The sequence below is a fragment of the Hyperolius riggenbachi genome, chromosome 6 (assembly GCF_040937935.1).
Source record: "Hyperolius riggenbachi isolate aHypRig1 chromosome 6, aHypRig1.pri, whole genome shotgun sequence".
Lineage (NCBI taxonomy): Eukaryota > Metazoa > Chordata > Amphibia > Anura > Hyperoliidae > Hyperolius > Hyperolius riggenbachi.
Genome location: NC_090651.1, coordinates 103631297 through 103649709, shown reverse-complemented (window position 1 = coordinate 103649709; position 18413 = coordinate 103631297).

Genomic DNA, 18413 nt, shown 5'->3' with positions numbered 1-18413 from the left:
TTCCTATCTTAAAAGGCGGTAGCATATTGGCATATATAATGTTTTGAAAAAGTTTTCTGAAATGAAGACTTGATAATCTGATCCTGAAATGTGAAGGACACGATACCTTAAATTATTCTTTAGGGACCTGAACTTGTAGTGTGGGTGCTGTTTTTATTGGGTGCATAGTGGCAGCATTTGCCGTATGGCATACAAAGCTGGATCATCCACAAGGTAAACCTAGGCAGTTGCCTGGGATCTGGAGAGAGTCTAGGGGCCTGGTGGATGCTAGCCCCTATCAAATCTTACTAAATAAAGGTGGCCACACACGATACAATAAAATGATCCGATTTTACAGTAATTCGATAAAAAAGATCAGATCTCCCCAAAAAATCTAAAGCTTTTTTTTTTTTTTATTCGACTGAAAAATCGGATTGGATTTCCCGTTTTCTTAAATTTTTATCAATCCGGAATGCCAGATATTTTTTTTCAATTTTTCTAAAGATTGTATGGTGTGTGTTATGCTGGGCATACACGGTTAGATCCGGCGGCTCCATTAGCCGCCGGATCGACTCCCACCACGTCCCCCCGGATCGATTCCCGCTCGTCCCCGCGGGCGCTTCCTTATCTTCCGCTCGATTCCCCGCTATTGTCCGCCTGCGGGTTTCGAGCGGGGAATCGATCCGTGCGGTGATCGGACCTGTCGGATATTATCAATCGAGCCATCAGCGGCTCGATTGATAAGGCAGTGTCGACCCGTGTATGCCCAGCATCAGATTGTCAATTTATTATTATACACACCCTAGCAATTTTCTCAGAGTTTCCAATCATTTTTATCATAATTGGGGAAAAATTGAACATTTTTGAAATGTTACAATTAGTCAGAAAAATTGATTGCAATTCTTAAATTGAACAGATGCCAGGTGACCATCAGTGGAGGGCTAAAAGTGTGATCTTGCCTAGGGCCCCATTTCATAGAAATCCTTTTTTTTAAATAAATTATGATTTACATCATATGCGAAGTGTTCTGTAGTGTGTATGATTCTTATTTTATGTGCGTGTGTGTGTGTGTGTGTGTGGGGGGGGGGGGGGGGGGGGAGGGTTTGGAGAAAAGGCTAGAAGTGCCTGTGTTATGGATGCAAATTCTGACAGGTTGCGTAAGGGTAGCTCATCATGACCTCGTGATCACGAGCATTTTTTCACTATCCGACATCATGATGGGAATTCATGATTGCCTCTCATTCACGGATTCAAATCCGAATGCACTCGTGATCGTGGTCCAAATCCGGGTAGTGATCACGATTTAGCCGTGATCACAGCCGTTAATAAACTGCCAAAACCCACCAACTTTAACGTTTAATTACAAAGCCCCCTTAAATGCCAGAATCACCAATTTTGTTAAATATATTAAGAAGAAAAGTGGGAGCAAGGGGAATTTTTTTTTTCTACAAAAAGACCTTATAGTTTTTGAGAAAATCGATTTTAAAATTTCAAAGGGAAGAAGTAATTCCAAATACATTTAAATGCGGAAAATGATAGTTCTTAGGGAAACAAATCCTGCCGACTTTAGCAGTTAATAGCAAAGGCCCCTTACAGCCTAGCAACACCAAATTTGCAGTATATGTTAAAAAGATAGTGGGAAACATTATTTAAAAAAAAAAAATTTGTTCAGAGTGTGGGAAATTTGAAAAAGCCTCTGTAACCCCTTGTTTCCCATGAAGGCTGGGATAGCCAGAATGTGGAGCCCCGGCCGAGTGGGGCTTCGCACCCTGAGCTATACCAGCCCGCACGTCCATGGTATGGTTGGGCTCTGGGGGAGAGGGGTGGCAAAGCCTTCCCCCCCCCCCCCCGAGCCCTTGTCCAATCCATGGACAAGGGGCTCATCCCCACCTTCAGTGCTGCAGGAGGAGGTGGGGTCAATGACTCCCTGGGGGGTGTTCATGGTGGCATCTGGGAGCCTACTTTAAAGGGAACCCAAACTGAGAAGAATATGGATTTTGCCTTTTAAAATAATACCAGTTGCCTGAGTCTCCTGCTGATCCTGTGTCTCTTAATACTTTTAGCCACAGCCCCTCAACAAGCATGTAGATCAGGTGCTCTGAATGAAGTCAGACTGGATTAGCTGCATGCTTGTTTCAGGTGTGTGATTCAGCCACTACTACAACCAGAGAGATCCGCAGGACTGCCAGGCAACTGGTATTGTTTAACAGGAAACATCCATATCCCTCTCAGTTAAGGTTTACAATAACTATAATATTTATATAGCGCTTTTCTCCCTGGGGACTCAAAGCGCTTTGACTCTGCATTATGCAGTCTCAAAGGCTAGGGAAAAGAGGAGGAGGTCCCCTTTAAGAAGGGGACCCCCAAATGCCCACCCCACTCCCAGGAGAGATGAGTATAGGGGTACAATGTACCCATTACCCATTTCCATAAAAGGTTAAATGAAATAAAAATACAACAATGAAAAAAGTCCTTTAACATTCTTAATTAACCAGAAATACTAACCTTTTTCTGTTGTTGTGATTTTATTTAATTGAACCCTTTATGGAAATGGGTAAGGGGTACTTTGCACACCTATACTCATTTCTCCGGGGAGGGGGGTGGACATCTGAGGGTCCCCTTCTTAAAAGGGACTCCCAGATGCCACCATGAACCGTCCCACCTCCTCCTGGGGTACCGGAGGTGGGGAAGAGCCCCTTGTCCATGCATTGGAAGGCTTGGCCGCCCCTCTCTCCCGGACCACCCCACCCCATACAATGGACAATGCGGGCTGGTATAGCTCAGGGTGCGAAGCCCCACTCGGCCGGGGCTCCGTATTCTGGTTATCCCAGCCTGCATGAGAGACAAGGGGTTACAGGGGCTCGGGAGGGGGGACCCCATGTCAATTCTTTTTTAAATTTCCCACACTCTGAACAAAAACAAACAAAAAATTTTTGAATATTGTTTCCCACTGTCTTTTTAACATATCCTGCCAATTTGGTGTTGCTAGGATGTAGGGGGCCTTTGCTATTAACTGCTAAAGTCGTCGGGAATTGTTTCCCTAAGAACTGTCATTTTCCGCATTTAAATGTATACCTTTTTCCTTTGAAATTTTAACCACTTCACCACTGAGGGGTTTTACCCCCTGAGCACCAGAGCAATTTTCACCTTTCAGCGCTCCTTCCATTCATTCGTCTATAACTTTATCATTACTTATCGCAATGAAATGAACTATATCTTGTTTTTTCCGCCACCAATTAGGCTTTCTTTAGGTGGGACATTATGTCAAGAATTATTTTTTTCTAAATGTGTTTTAATGGGAAAATAGGAAAAATGTGGGGAAAAAAATAATTATTTTTCAGTTTTCGGCCATTATAGTTTTTAAATAATGCATGCTACTGTAATTAAAACCCATGAAATGTATTTGCCCTTTTGTCCCGGTTATAAAACCATTTAAATGATGTCCCTATCACAATGTTTGGCGCCAATATTTTATTTGGAAATAAAGGTGCATTTTTTTCAGTTTTGCGTCCATCCTTAATTACAAGCCCATAGTTTATAAAGTAACTGTGTTATACCCTCTTGACATAAATATTTAAAAAGTTCAGTCCCTAAGGTAACTATTTATGTATTTTTTTTAATTGTAAATGTTTGAATTTTTTTTTTAATTACAAAAAAAAAAAATGGGGAGTGTGGGAGGTAATGAGTTAATTTTTTGTGTAAAAATCATTTATTTGTATGTGAAAAATGTGTAGGGTGTAGTTTACTATTTGGCCACAAGATGGCCACAGTAACTTTTTGTTTTAATGCGACCTCCAAGCTTCCTTCCGGAAGCTTGGAGGAAGTATAAGGAGGCTGGACACGTGAGTTTTTTTCTCACAATGATCGCGCTGCCCATAGGAGAGCAGCGGATCATTGCGGGGCTTAGATCAACGAACGGGAATGGATTTTCCCGTTCATTGATCTCCGGGCGAGCAGGCGGCGGCGTGTTTACTAGCGGCGGGCGGCGTGTTTACTAGCGGCGGGCGGCGTGTTTACGAGCGGGAGCGCGGACAGCGTCGGGAACGCGGAAAGTACGGATTTCTCCGTCCCTGGGGGTTAAAGGATGGAAAAAGGGACGGAGAAATTCGTACGGGCGGGGGTAAAGTGGTTAAAATCGATTTTCTCAAAAACTATAAGGTCTTTAAAAAAAAAAATTCCTATTGTTCCCACTGTTCTTCTTAACATATCTGGAAAATTTGGTGTTTATGGCATTTAAGGGGGCTTAGCTATTTACCGTTACTCAAAATCACACTCGAGTCGGATATCTATTTCTATTCGTGATCACGACTGAATCCGGATTTGAGCATATCCGGATTTGAATTCACTCGAAACGTGATTGGGGGTATCTGAGCAACCCTGGCTACCTATACTGAAAATATATGCAACTATTCCTCCGCCTCACATGAACCTTCCAACCTTTCTGCCTAAAGGCGCGTACACACGACATACTGTAGCAAACAACGGGTCCGTCAGACCCTCCCGCTGGGCAGACGTTCTGCCGACAGTTGCAGGTGTGTACACGCTGTCGGCAGAATGATACATTTTTGACAGATCTGCTGAGCAGATCCCTGTGCCTAAAACTACCCTCTGCTTATCCCATACCTATCCTACCCTATCCTGTCTGTGCATAAAGCTTCCCTTCACCCATCTCATGCCTAACCTACCCTATCCTGTCTGTACATAATGCAGGGGTCCCCAAACTTTTTCAGTCAAGCATTGGGTCAACATCCTTCAGACTGCTGTGGGGCCGGAACATACATAAAATTATGCTGAATAACATTACATTGAATCTAGGTATTGATTCCCCCAATCATGCCCGGAGGAGAACTCCCAGCAGCAGCCATTGAGTCGTTCGGCGCCAAAGAATGTCTTTGTGCACCAGACAGTGATGCATACTCAGGTGACAACCTGCCATCCAGTTGGACAGCAGTGTCACCTGATGCAGAATTGGATTGGAAGCCAGCGAATTACTGCTCACTGGCTTCTACAGTATGTGGATGGGTGGTGCCAGCACTGCTATTCTATTTGCGAGCCGCCGATATTTAAAGCTGCTATGGGCCACATCTATACGTTTTTCATATTGTGTTTGGGGACCTGTGAAAAAGCCTCGGGGGGGGGGGGAGGGGGGGGGGCGTAGTTTGAGGACCACTGACATAAAGCTTCTCTTCACCCATCTCATGCCTAACCTACCCTATCCTGTCTGTATGTAAAGCTTTCCTCCACCCATCTCATGCCTAACCTACCCTATCCTGTCTGTGCTTAAACCTTCCCTCCACCTATTTCATGCCTAACCTACTCTATCCTTTGCCTAAATCTACCCTCCACCCATCCTCTGTCTAACACTAACCTCCTCTCTCCTCTGCCTCATGCTAGGTACACACCATACAGTTTTCTGGCAGATTTACCTGCCAGATGGATTATTTCCAACATGTCCGATATTGAATTTCGATTGATTTTTCAATTTTCCGATTGTTTTTTTAAATTGTTTTTTTTTTTCGATCTTTTTTTGATCAATTTATATAGAACGGAACAAAAATCGATCGAAAAACTATTAAAAAACAAATAAACGAAATTTAGATCGGACATGTTGTAAATAATCGACCTGGTAGGTAAATCTGTAAGGAAATTGTATGGTGTGTACCTAGCATTACACTAATCTCTCATCCCCTGCTAACCTTCCCCTATACAGTATGCAAATTTTGTTAGGTTGCAAAATATGCTACCACATCTTCTTCCATTTAAATACTTGAATGAAGTTATAGGGGTTGCTGGGGCATGTAGTGCCACCATACAGGGTACTGGAGGGCTGTTGTCGGGATTAGTGTTGCACTGAAAGGGGCTACTTATTTCTCTGAGATGCTTCTCTGGAGTTCTAGTGGTGTCGATCCCTGTTTCCATGTCCCCATCCCACCTGCATCTTACGGTGCCTCTTCCCACCCCCCCCCCCCCCACCCCCCACCCCCACAGGCTTTTCTGGTACCCAGCCAATATGCTCAGATCGAGAAGTCACAAAGGGATATGAGGGGATTTGCAGGGGACGGAACTATTCATGTTCAGAGCGGCTATGCGCGTCCGCAGAAGAGCCGGTATGTTAACTCGAGGAGGGGGCGTTTTTGACACTACAATACTGTGCATGTGCAAGTCTGGACTATCGGACTTCAGAAGTACTTGGGGACATTAGCATTTACAAATGCTGCTGCTGCCCCCCTTACCTCCAGTGCCCATGTGTAACGATCGGTGTCAGCACACAGAGAATCTGATTATTGATGATCTGCAGAATCACCAATAATACAAGTATGACTAACCTCTGGACACCTAGTAATGAGTAAGTGTATTGGTGCAACAGTAGGCTATCTCCTGTGGGGCGGGAGACGCCGCAACAATGAGCATGGGCCACCTGAGGAGCAGGTGGCCTATTTGGCTGTGTGGGAACTATCTCCTAGGAGAGGGGATAGAGATAACCTGGGAGCCAATGATTCCCTGCTATACTGGGAATCAGACTATACTGCAGCCAACACCTGTTGGAATGGTGTTACTGCTAGTACAGTTAGACTGAGCACTCAGGGTGAGTGACAGCTAGGGTATTCGGGCAGGGCAGGTCGGCAACACACGAGCAGATCAGGTACAGAGAGAGAGAGACTGATTCGATAACCGGGTACAGGCAGGGTCTGGCAACAGGTAGGCAGATATGCAGAGGTACCGAATCAGAAAGCAAGAGAAAGGTCGACAGAGCAAATGGTCATAACATATAAGTATAACAAAGTCCTAGACTGGGGTGTGAGTTCCTTGGTCTCGACACCCTGGAACTAGTCTAGAGTATAACACAGCAAAGACACAGTATCCCTAAACTTGAGTGTGTGGTCCTTGGTCACAACACCCTGGATCTGGTCTAAAGTATAACACAGCAATGACACAGTATCCCTAAGCTTGGGTGTGAGGTCCGTGGTCACAACACCCTGTAACTGGTCTAAAGTATAACACAGCAATGACACAGTATCCCTAAGCTTGGGTGTGAGGTCCGTGGTCACAAAACCCTGGAACTGGTCTAAAATATAACACATCAAATGACACAGTATCCCTAAGCTTGGGTGTGAGGTCCGTGGTCACAACACCCTGGAACTGGTCTAAAGTAACACAAACGTAATCTGGCTAAGTGTAAATTCCCAGGTCCTCCTTTTTCTAACACACTGTGAGATCTGACTGGTCTGAGTGCTCACACGTTAGTATTTGCAACGGCAGACAACCAGCAACTGACAGGCAAGAAGTATATATAGTGCAGCTCTCCTCAGCGCCGCCCAGTCCCACTCAGCCAATCACCCACTGCGCTGGGATCAGCTGATCCTTCTCCTATTGGCATAAAGGTCACCAGCTGGTCGCAATAGCAGCATAGGGGGCGATATACAGGCTGGGAACGCGAAGGATCACTCGTGTTCCCATGCCTGTCGGCCGGTGACGGCCAAACCGGAAGTGTTCGCCGGCGGGTCCTGGAGCGTCAGAGCGGGGCTGCGAGGGCACCGATCGGCTGCTGGGGGCTGAGGGAAGCCCCAGGTGAGTAAATCTCATTTTTTATAGTTGACTTAAGTTTCACTTTAAAGAGAAACGCTGACCAAGAATTGAACTTCATCCCAATCAGTAGCTGATATCACCTTTCCCATGAAGAATCTTTTCCTTTTCACAAACGGATCATCAGGGGGCTCTGTATGGCTGATATTGTGGTGAAGCTCCTCCCACAGTGTGATGTCGGGACCATGGTTCTGACATCACACTGTGGGAGCCTTGTTGCATTGTGAGAAATAACAGCTGTTTACAAATGCAAAAAAGGAAGCAGCATCTCCTTCCACTGAGATCACCTGCCAGCAGTAAAAATGTCACCATGTAATTATATTTTGGTGGGGGACACTGCCTATTTATGATGTACTGGTAGACCCAAGCCCGTTTGAAAACAGGCTCTAGGTTTTTTTTTTTTTAACAGTGCGCATGCATGCGCACCCATCCCCCGCGTGCGCTGCCGGCTCACACATGCGCGCAACAGCTGCTCACGTGCACACCCGTCGCTTGTGCACACGCGTCCGCCCGCGCACATGCCTGCCTGGCTCACTGGCCCCATCCTTCTGTCTCAGCGGCTGTCCGAGTCCGTGCTGCGCACATGCGCAGTAGCAAAAATCAATGACACACAGACAGCAGTATGCAGGGACACTTTCATTTTATTATAGATGATGGGTGAACACTCTTCCTAGTTATATTGTTTAATGGTCACATTGCCTAGTTATGTCATCTTTTCATGGGACAGTGCTGAAGATATGACACATTGACACAATGTAAAGTAGTCAGTGTAAGGTTTGTAAACAGTGTAAATTTGCTGTCCCATCAAAATAACTCAACACACAGTCATTAATGTCTAAACTGCTAGCAACAAAAGTAACGACAATCCTTAGTGAAGAATGTCAAAATTCTGCCAAATTAGACATTTTTCCTTCCCGGGGCCATGGTACTCATTAGTGTTACAAGTTCTCAGGTGTGACGGGCCCAGAACCAGGGAGTGCACATGCAGCAATTGTGGATCCTGGCAAGCAGGTGAGTTATTGTTATGCACTCGCTGCGCTGTGCACCCCCCGCACTGTAACACCCCATCTGGCTACCTAAATAGTGGGGCACTCTGGCTGCTTAGCCCCCTTAAGGACCATAGACCGCTGGTACCAGAAATGGCGGAATTCCGACGGATAACTACGAATCGCCGCACATACAATTGCAGTCGCCATAACCGACGCACGTCAGGAACCTGAGCCACCCACTCTGCCGTCTCTATGACAGCAGAGTTCCTGTGAGCTGGTCAGAAGCCGCTTTCATTGGCTCCTGACCCTGCCTATCAATATAAGCCAATGGGAGCAGCTTACGTTGATAGATAGCGTCAGGAGCCAATGAAATTGGCTTCTGACCTGCTCACAGGGCTCTGCTGTTATAGAGACGGCAGAGCGAGTGAGCTGCAGGGAAACACGAGATCGTCGAAAGCGTCGAGAACGCGCAACCCCGGTTGATTGAAATATTTTCAATAATTTAAAGGGAATCTCTCTAAATACTTAAAGGAGTCTCCCTGGCTACCTAAATAGGGGCCTTACTGGCTCCCTGTAGGGGGAGGGGGCTCTCTGGTTACTTAAAGTCGGGCTCATTGGCTAACTAAATGTGAAGCTCTCTGGCTACCTAAACGGGGGTCTCACTCAGGCCCTATGTGGGGTGGGGGGCTCTCTTGCTACCTAAAGGGGGGTCTCTGGCACCCTATGGGTGAGGGGGGCTCTCTGGCTACTAACACCGGGGGCTCTCTGACCACCTATACTGGTAAGGCATCTTATAATAAGGAGGCTGCTATAAATGCAGTCGGTTACAACACAGTGCTGTGAACAGCCCATAGAGGGCAGTGAGACGACATGCAGAATAATTCTGCATTACAACTGGGCACAGTGAACTAGCCCTTAGGCTGCAATCTGTCAGTTGTAGCAGTGCCTGTTGCCACATTTGCTCCCCCCCCCCCTTCTGATTCTCTGGAGTCTATTGGCTCACCCCCACCGCAGAGATATGTATGATATCATGGAAGAGGAAAAACTACATCCCTAGAGGTAAAGATCTCTCGTTTTGCTCTCAGGACTAAAGAGGTTTTGATTCAGCCGAGATTGCTGTAGCCCCTGTCCAACATATTGTCTCACTTGATACTTGCCAGCATACCTCCCAACTTTGAGATAAGAAACAGACACTTTAAGACACACCCCTAATCAAGCCCCCGCTACTCTTCGAATCACGCCCACACCACAGCCCTAGTTACTGATACAACAAGATGGCGGCGGGTGAGGACGCCACGGCCACAGGGCTCCGGTCTTTTTTTCTTTTTTCTCCCTAACTCCCCCGCTGGCGACCTCCTGACCACCTCCACCCACCTCCACCCACCTGAGAATGATGCAGGGGCCTCGAATGGGCCCCGCGGGCTGCTGGAGGATCGGGAGGTCGCGTGCTCTGCTCCGCTGCGGGGTGGGGATCGCCTGACCTGGGGGAATGCGTTGAGCCAGGGGAGCCGGAACACCGCTCTGGAGCCAGGGGAGCCGGAACACCGCTCTGGAGCCAGGGGAGCCAGAACACCGCACGCAGCACCGCCTCCACGCCGCACGTTTCTGCCTCTCCTGCCGGGACCTCATAGAGGGGCAGCGGCGGCTCCACACCGCACTCAGATGTCTGGGGATGCCACGTGGGCCCCACTCCGTCACTCCCAGCGATCGCAGCTGTTCCCGCCGCCACCACCAGCCGCAGTCTGTGCAGCTCTGGAATGCTGGGGCTGCCGGACCCCCTCCACCACGGGTAAAGATTGGAGGCCAGCACGGGAACGTGGGACACGTGAGGAGGCCTAATCGCAGCGGCTCCCCCAGGCACCATGGAAATGGCCACGCTGCCATGGGGAAATGGAGGGCCTGTTGCTGCCCCATCGCAGCTACAGATGAGGTATGCTGCCCCTGGCCTGTCCACTGCTGCCCAGCCAGGGTGCCCCCGGCCCTATGTCCACAAATTGCTGCCCAGCCGAGGTGCCCCCCGGCCACCACTGCCGCCCAGCCGGGGTGGCCCCGGGCCCCGCGTCCTCCACTGCTGCCCAGCATAAGTGCCCCCCTGGCACCACAGGGCCCCACTGTGTCTGCGCCCTCAGTACCCAGCCGTGCAAACTTGTAATTAGAAGCGCTACTCCTCGGGCAACCCGGTTCGAGTGAACTCTGCTGTCCGCCTCCATCAGGATGCCCCGCTGCTGCTTCTTCTTTCTGCTTTCTCTCTACTTCCGTGGACAATCGGGTGCACCTGTCTTGTTGGGAGCATGTCGCTGTGTAGCGTCCAGTGCCGAAAATGGCAGCGCTCATATCAGCTCTCAGGCTGTATTCCTGTCCCACTCTTTTTTGTTCCTGCCATAAGTGTATGTAATTGCTATGCTTGTTTTACGTTAACTGTACATGTATGCTGTAATGCTTTGTTTTTGCTTTATATTCTTGTTCTGCTTTTATTGTTTATACGTATACGTATGTACCATGCTTAACTGTATACGATGCTCTGCCTTACTGTACGCACAAGCTGTTAATGTTGTCCTATGTATGCTTGTCCCATGTCTACGTATGTACCATGCTTAACCGTATGCTATTTTCTTGTCTTTTTTTCTTTTCATCAACGACCCTGTATGCGCCAAAACCAATTCCGGGTACAACCCACCGTTGTACTTGGGGAAATAAATTCTGATTCTGATGATTCTGATTCTGATTCTTCAGAAGTAATTCAGAAGCAAAAGATGCAATTTTAAAATTCAGACCACACTGGTCCTCTCTATCATCATTAGTTCTTCATCATTTTAACATTTAAAAATAATAAGCATATCAGTTTAAATGATAAAAATAACATTTTGAGTATATAAAATACATTTTTCAGTAGAAAAAGACATATATCTACATAGATCTCTAAATACGTCCTGAAAGAGGGATGAGTGAGGAAGAAAGAGGGACAGAGGGGGCAGGGTTTTCAAAGATAGACTGTCCCTCTGAAAAAGGGACAGTAGGGAGGGTCCCGATTTTCTCTAGGAGGAAGCAGCAAGTAAGGGCCGGTTCACACGGACGGCAGGCGGCGTTGGGGCGGCCAGGAAGTCGCGTCGTCCTGTGACGTCCCGTTCGGTGGCGGCCGTACAGAGATCGTCGCGATCGGCGTTTCTCGTCCCCGCAGGGGGACATGAAGCCGCACCGGCTAGCCGTCCCTGGATGTTGCATGCGGCTTCTAGGGACGGCCGAAACGATGCGTTAAATCGGGATCAGAACGCCGCGTTTATGCAATCGACGGTAACCGCGCAATGCTAAACGCTCTTATTCACTTGGGAGAGTTTAGCCTGATGGGTCCCGAACGCTTGACGGTAGACGCCGCCAAGCGTCCGTGTGAACCGGCCCTAAGGAAGGAGAGAGACTGCAGGCTGTGTACACAGTGGTCTACTTGATGTGATTTAAAAAATGCATGCAGCAAATCTCTCATCTCCTGTAATTGAATCAGAGGCAACATTTTGTATGGGTCTTTTATATGTATCTTATTTATTCAGTAGGTGACATGCCCTCCATTGTGATGTACTAATATCCAGATCTGGCCGAGGATTCATCTGGAGAGCTTCATCAGCGTACATATTTTATCCCTGGACACACAGATGGGACGATCAAGGACAGATCAACAGTGGTTTAACCACTAATGCAAATGTATGCTGAACTGTAAATATTGGCATTTTCAGCCATCTATTAAGGTGAGCCGCTCTCTGCATTGAGAAGTGAGGATCTATTTTATATTTTTCAGTGTTCTCCCCAGGACTAATTAAGTGGGCGGGCCGCCCGGCTGTTTTGAAACCCCGCCCGCCTAGGAGGAGCGCTCCTCTGCCGATCTATTAACTTCCAGGCAGCTCAGCTAGCGGAGGCTGCAGCCCAGATACGCATGTGAGTGGAACTCACGGGGAGACTAGTGCTGTGTGACTCGAGGCTGGGGAGAAAGCCTGAAGCTGCAGACAGACTTTCTCCCCTCTTCCCTGAGCGAATCCACACAGCGTCTCTCTTCTGGCAGCGTCTCTGTTCTGGCTGCATGAATGTCAGACTGCAGCCAGTCCGATCCCTTCCAGGCAGCTCCAGATAGGTTAGGACTGACTGCACACGACGATCACCAGGGTCTTACTGACTGAGTGTCGTCGTGAGCCACCGGGGGATTTCCCGGGGGCCTCTTTGAAGCCATGCCCCGCTCACAGGCTTTTACTCTGAACTGGAGTGGTGGGGCTAGGGCAGGCAGCCAGTCCATCATGTCTCCCGCAGCTGAGAAGAGCGGGGTTTATCGGCATAAGCTCCGCCCCCGGCGGCCGAAACTCCGCCTCCCGACCGAAACTCCGCCCCCATAGGACTCCCGCACAGAGGAAGGGTTGCTCCAGCCCTGGGGAAGCTCACCAGGGAGCATGTGTGTGGCAGGTTGAAGCCCTGCCTGGAGGAAGTTGTCTCCTGTCCAGAGGAAGCCCCGCCCCCAGAGGAATAGAGGAGGAATGGACAGCTGCAGCCAAATGCAGTAAGTATCTACCTGTCTCTAACTAATTCCAGTGACCTCCTCCCTAGCCCCAGTGACCTACTCTCTACCCCCCAGTGACCTCCTACCTAGCCCCAGTAACCTTCTCTATACCCCCACTAGCCCCAGTGACCTCCTCCCTACCCCCACTAGCCCCAGTAACCTGCTCTCTACCCCCACTAGTCCCAGTGACCTCCTCCCTACCCCTACTAGCTCCAGTCACCTTCCACCTAACCCCCACTAGCTCCAGTGACCTCTCTACCCCACTAGCCCCAGTGACCTTCCACCTAACCCCCACTAGCCCCAGTGACCTTCTCTCCAGCCCCAGTGACCTCCTCCCTAGCCACGGTGACCTCCTCCCTAGCCCCAGTAACCTTCTCTATACCCCCACTAGCCCCAGTGACCTCCTCCCTACCCCCACTAGCCCCAGTAACCTGCTCTCTACCCCCACTAGTCCCAGTGACCTCCTCCCTACCCCCACTAGGTCCAGTCACCTTCCACCTAACCCCCACTAGCCCCAGTGACCTCTCTACCCCCACTAGCCCCAGTGACCTTCTGCCTCCCCCCACTAGCCCCGGTGACCTTCTGCCTCCCCCCACTAGCCCCGGTGACCCATCTCCCTCTACTCGCCCCATTGACCTTCTGCCTCCCCCCACTAGCCCCAGTGACCTCTTACCCCCACTAGCTCCAGCGACCTTCTGCCTCCACTAGCCGCAGTGACCTTCTCCTTTCCCGCACTAGCACCAGTGAACTCCTTCCACTAGCCCTAAAGAGCTCACAATCTAATCCAACCAGTCATAGTCTAATGTCCTACCTTATTATTATTATTATTATTATGTATTTATATAGCACTGACATCTCCTGCAGCACATTACAGAGTACATAGTCATGTCACAGTCCTCAGAGGAGCTCACAATCTAATCCTACCATAGTCATAGTCTAATGTCCTACTAAATTCTTATTATGCATTTAAATAGCGCTGACATCTTCTGCAGCACGAATCTAATCCCTGCCATATGTTTGCTAACCAAGGCATTACTACTTAGTAAAGGAGAGAGGGGGGGAGGGGTTCATCCAAAGTTATTCTGGGAAGGCGAACTTCAATAATGTCTTTTAGTGGGGTTCTTCACCTGGCTGTCATCAGCTCGACTCCTCAACCTCCTCCTATGCTGTAAGCAGAGATGCGCGGCCCTGCATTCCCCACTCGCACCCCACCCGGTTACTTTTTCATGCCACCCGGCTACTTTTTCATGCCACCCGGCTGGAAAAAAATTCTGGGGAGAACACTGTTTTTAAACAAAAGGAAAGCTTCCATCATTTTATCCTTCATGGTTTCCCACCCGTATTGTGGTTACTCTACGAATGAACAGCTGCATAGTTGTGGTTTCAACCTTGGAACTATTTAGTGTGCATCAAGTGAGCTCCCCTTTGGACTAGGGGCTTACTTTACAATGTTATGTTTGCTGTCCGGAATTATTGTGTACCAAACAGCAGAACGTTCAACACAGTTTCTTCAAAACTTCCAATCAATTGAAAAATTGGATCGGATTGGTCGAATTGAATCAAAATTTAAAAAAATGTAACGCGAGGGAACCAGAGGTGGAGATGTCCCCACCGCTCTTGTGGCCTGCAGTCCTCTAGTTTCATTTTCATGACCCCTGGGGTCACAACGCTGGAAGAGCTGCTCTGTGTGGCAGGGAGGCGTGGGAGCGGCCGTGGAGAGGCAGAGCTTCCCAATGGCAGCTGGGGAAACCCTACAGGAATGCCCTCAGTGAGAGTTTAAGCAGGGAATACCTCCCCTACCTAACCCTCGAGATTGGCGACAATCGCATGTCGCCAGTTTAGGGAGGTGATAGTGCGGCACTGGGGGGACATGAGAGTGGTGCGGGCAGCACAGTTTCTAGGCTAAATTGCACCCAGGGTAGTCAGGCATAGGTGTCCCCAGTATAGGTAGCTAGCTATAGGTGCCTTCAGTATAGGTAGCTAGGAATAGGTGAAGCCAGGTGTAGGTTAGCTAGATATAGGTATAGATATAGGTGTCCCCCCTATATAGGTGAGGGGGAGCTGCGGCCAGTGGTGCTCAAATACCCCTTTTTAAAATTCGAGTTTGGTCGAATTCGAATAGTAAATTATTCGAGGTCAGTCGAATATTCGAGTCGAATAAATTTTACTATTCGATTCGACCTCGGACTTCGAGCTCACTATTCGAGTCGGTATTCGAGCTCATTATTCGAGCTGACTATTCGAATTGGCCTTAAATAGCTTCCCAACACTTGTTTTGAGGGTGAATGATGCAAGAAACATATTTTTTTCCAAGTAACAACAGCAAGTGATTATGTGGGGATGTTCCTTTAAAAAAAAAAAGGTGAAAAGAGAAGTTGTGTCCAGAATTTTGTTCAGTACTGTATATACTTCTTCTTCTTCTTTATCTTCTATATCTTCTTCTTCTTCTTCTATATCTTCTTCTTCTATATTGTCTTCTTCTTCTTCTTCTTCATCTTCATCTTCTTCATCTTCTTCTTCATCTTCTTCATCTTCATCTTCTTCATCATCTTCTTCTTCTTCATCTTCTTCATCTTCTTCATCATCTTCTTCATCTTCTTCATCTTCTTCATCTTCTTCATCTTCTTCTTCTTCTTCATCTTCTTCATCTTCATCTTCTTCTTCTTCTTCTTCTTCTTCTTCATCATCTTCTTCTTCATCTTCATCTTCTTCATCTTCTTCATCTTCTTCTTCTTCATCTTCTTCATCTTCTTCTTCATCTTCATCTTCTTCATCTTCTTCATCTTCTTCTTCATCTTCATCTTCTTCATCTTCTTCTTCTTCTTCTTCTTCTTCTTCTTCTTCTTCATCTTCTTCTTCTTCATCTTCTTCTTCTTCATCTTCTTCTATATCGTCTTCTTCTTCACTTATTTCTCTTTTCATTTTTTTTTTTTTAAAGAAATGCAGCTATTTTTGAGCGTAACAACAAATAGCTGGTGGCGCACGCATGTTGGAAGTGCCATTGTATGTGCTCCCTGGCAGTGGAAACACACAGACAGCAGGAGGTAAATTCAGCAGCAGGAGGAGGAGGATGAGTGTGTGGCAGCATGCAGTCAATGAGGCAGGCAGCGTGACATAATAGCCCTGGTACCTAGCGGTGATACCAGGGCTGTAAATAAACACAACAGGAGGTCCCAGACAGCGGTCGTGCAGCCCACATTGTGTCCAATACACAACTGGGACAACACAGTTTTCAACCCGGGCACCTCAGAAAAATTAAACCTTTTTTTGTAATGGTTTTGTAGTTTTGGTTTTACAACCAATTACACAGATATATAGCTATTTTTTGACGTAATAGCTGGTGGCAGAGTGGCAGCAGAAGGTAAATCTGTGTACCCTGGCGGTGGGAAACACAGACAGACAGCAGCAGCAGCAGGAGGAGGAGTGGAGGAGTAATTATGTGAGCAGCTATTGTTTGACGTGGTAGCTGGTGGCAGTGTGGCAGCAGAAGGTAATTCTGTGTACCCTGGCAGTGGGAAACACAGACAGACAGCAGCAGCAGCAGGAGGAATGGAGGAGTAGTGTGAGTGTGGCAGCAGGTAGGCAGCATGACATAATAGCCCTGGTACCTAGCGGTGATACCAGGCCGTAAATAAACACAACAGGAGGTCCCAGACAGCGGTCGTGCAGCCCACATTGTGTCCAATACACAACTGGGACAACACAGTTTTCAACCCGGGCACCTCAGAAAAATTAAACCTTTTTTTTTTTTTAATGGTTTTTTGGTTTTGTTTGTAAAAGAAATTACACAGATATATAGCTATTGTTTGACGTAATAGCTGGTGGCAGCAGAAGGTAAATCTGTGTACCCTGGCAGTGGGAAACACAGACAGACAGCAGCAGCAGCAGGAGGAATGGAGGAGTATTGTGAGCAGCTATTGTTTGACGTAATAGCTGGTGGCAGTGTGGCAGCAGAAGGTAATTCTGTGTACCCTGGCAGTGGGAAGCACAGACAGGCAGCAGCAGGAGGAATGGAGGAGTAGTGTGAGTGTGGCAGCAGGTAGGCAGCGTGACATAATAGCCCTGGTACCTAGCGGTGATACCAGGCCGTAAATAAACACAACAGGAGGTCCCAGACAGCGGTCGTGCAGCCCACATTGTGTCCAATACACAACTGGGACAAAACAGTTTTCAACCCGGGCACCTCAGAAAAATTAAACCTTTTTTTTTTTTTTAATGGTTTTTTGGTTTTGTTTGTAAAAGAAATTACACAGATATATAGCTATTGTTTGACGTAATAGCTGGTGGCAGAGTGGCAGCAGAAGGTAAATCTGTGTACCCTGGCAGTGGGAAACACAGACAGACAGCAGCAGCAGCAGGAGGAATGGAGGAGTATTGTGAGCAGCTATTGTTTGACGTAATAGCTGGTGGCAGTGTGGCAGCAGAAGTTAATTCTGTGTACCCTGGCAGTGGAAAACACAGACAGACAGACAGCAGCAGCAGCAGGAGGAATGGAGGAGTAGTGTGAGTGTGGCAGCAGGTAGGCAGCGTGACATAATAGCCCTGGTACCTAGCGGTGATACCAGGCCGTAAATAAACACAACAGGAGGTCCCAGACAGCGGTCGTGCAGCCCACATTGTGTCCAATACACAACTGGGACAACACAGTTTTCAACCCGGGCACCTCAGAAAAATTAAACCTTTTTTTTTTTTTAGTAGCAAATATATCGGCGCCAAGGGACAATGGAACCGCCGCTGAGAAGAACAATGTCCAAAAGTTCAGAAGTCAGGCATACATCAAAGGTCAGCGCAGGTTTAGAAAGTCATTGTATGTAGGGAATGGTAAATTCTTCACCACAATATATCAAATGCTCAGAGGTAGGTATCCGCCAAACATCAAAACTAGAAAAGGCTTACCAGCTCCAAACAACCCACATTATAAGGTTGTGAAATGGCTCATGTCACAGATAACGTCCAGGGAACATCAGACGTCGTGAAGATCCAGTGGACATCCGTGTGGAGGTAAAGTTTCAGGAATTTATATAGGAAAACAAAAACGGCAATATCTAAGCGTAACCCGTTTATTTAGATAAAATTTCTTTAAAAGGCAGTAGACATAAAAACGATAACTCACATACGGGGCCCATAAACAGGGAACCCCAGAAGATTAGCGCGCATGTAATGGTCAATCGAAGATCAATAGACAATGGTGCCGCCTGTTACCTTCCCGACCGGTTTCGCAGTCTTGCGTCATCAGGGGAGAAAAGGCGAACAGGCGGCAGGCACCAAATTTATAGCTTTTAGTCTGGGAAAAGAAGGTGGGGTGAAAGAAAACTTCCTCAGAAGGG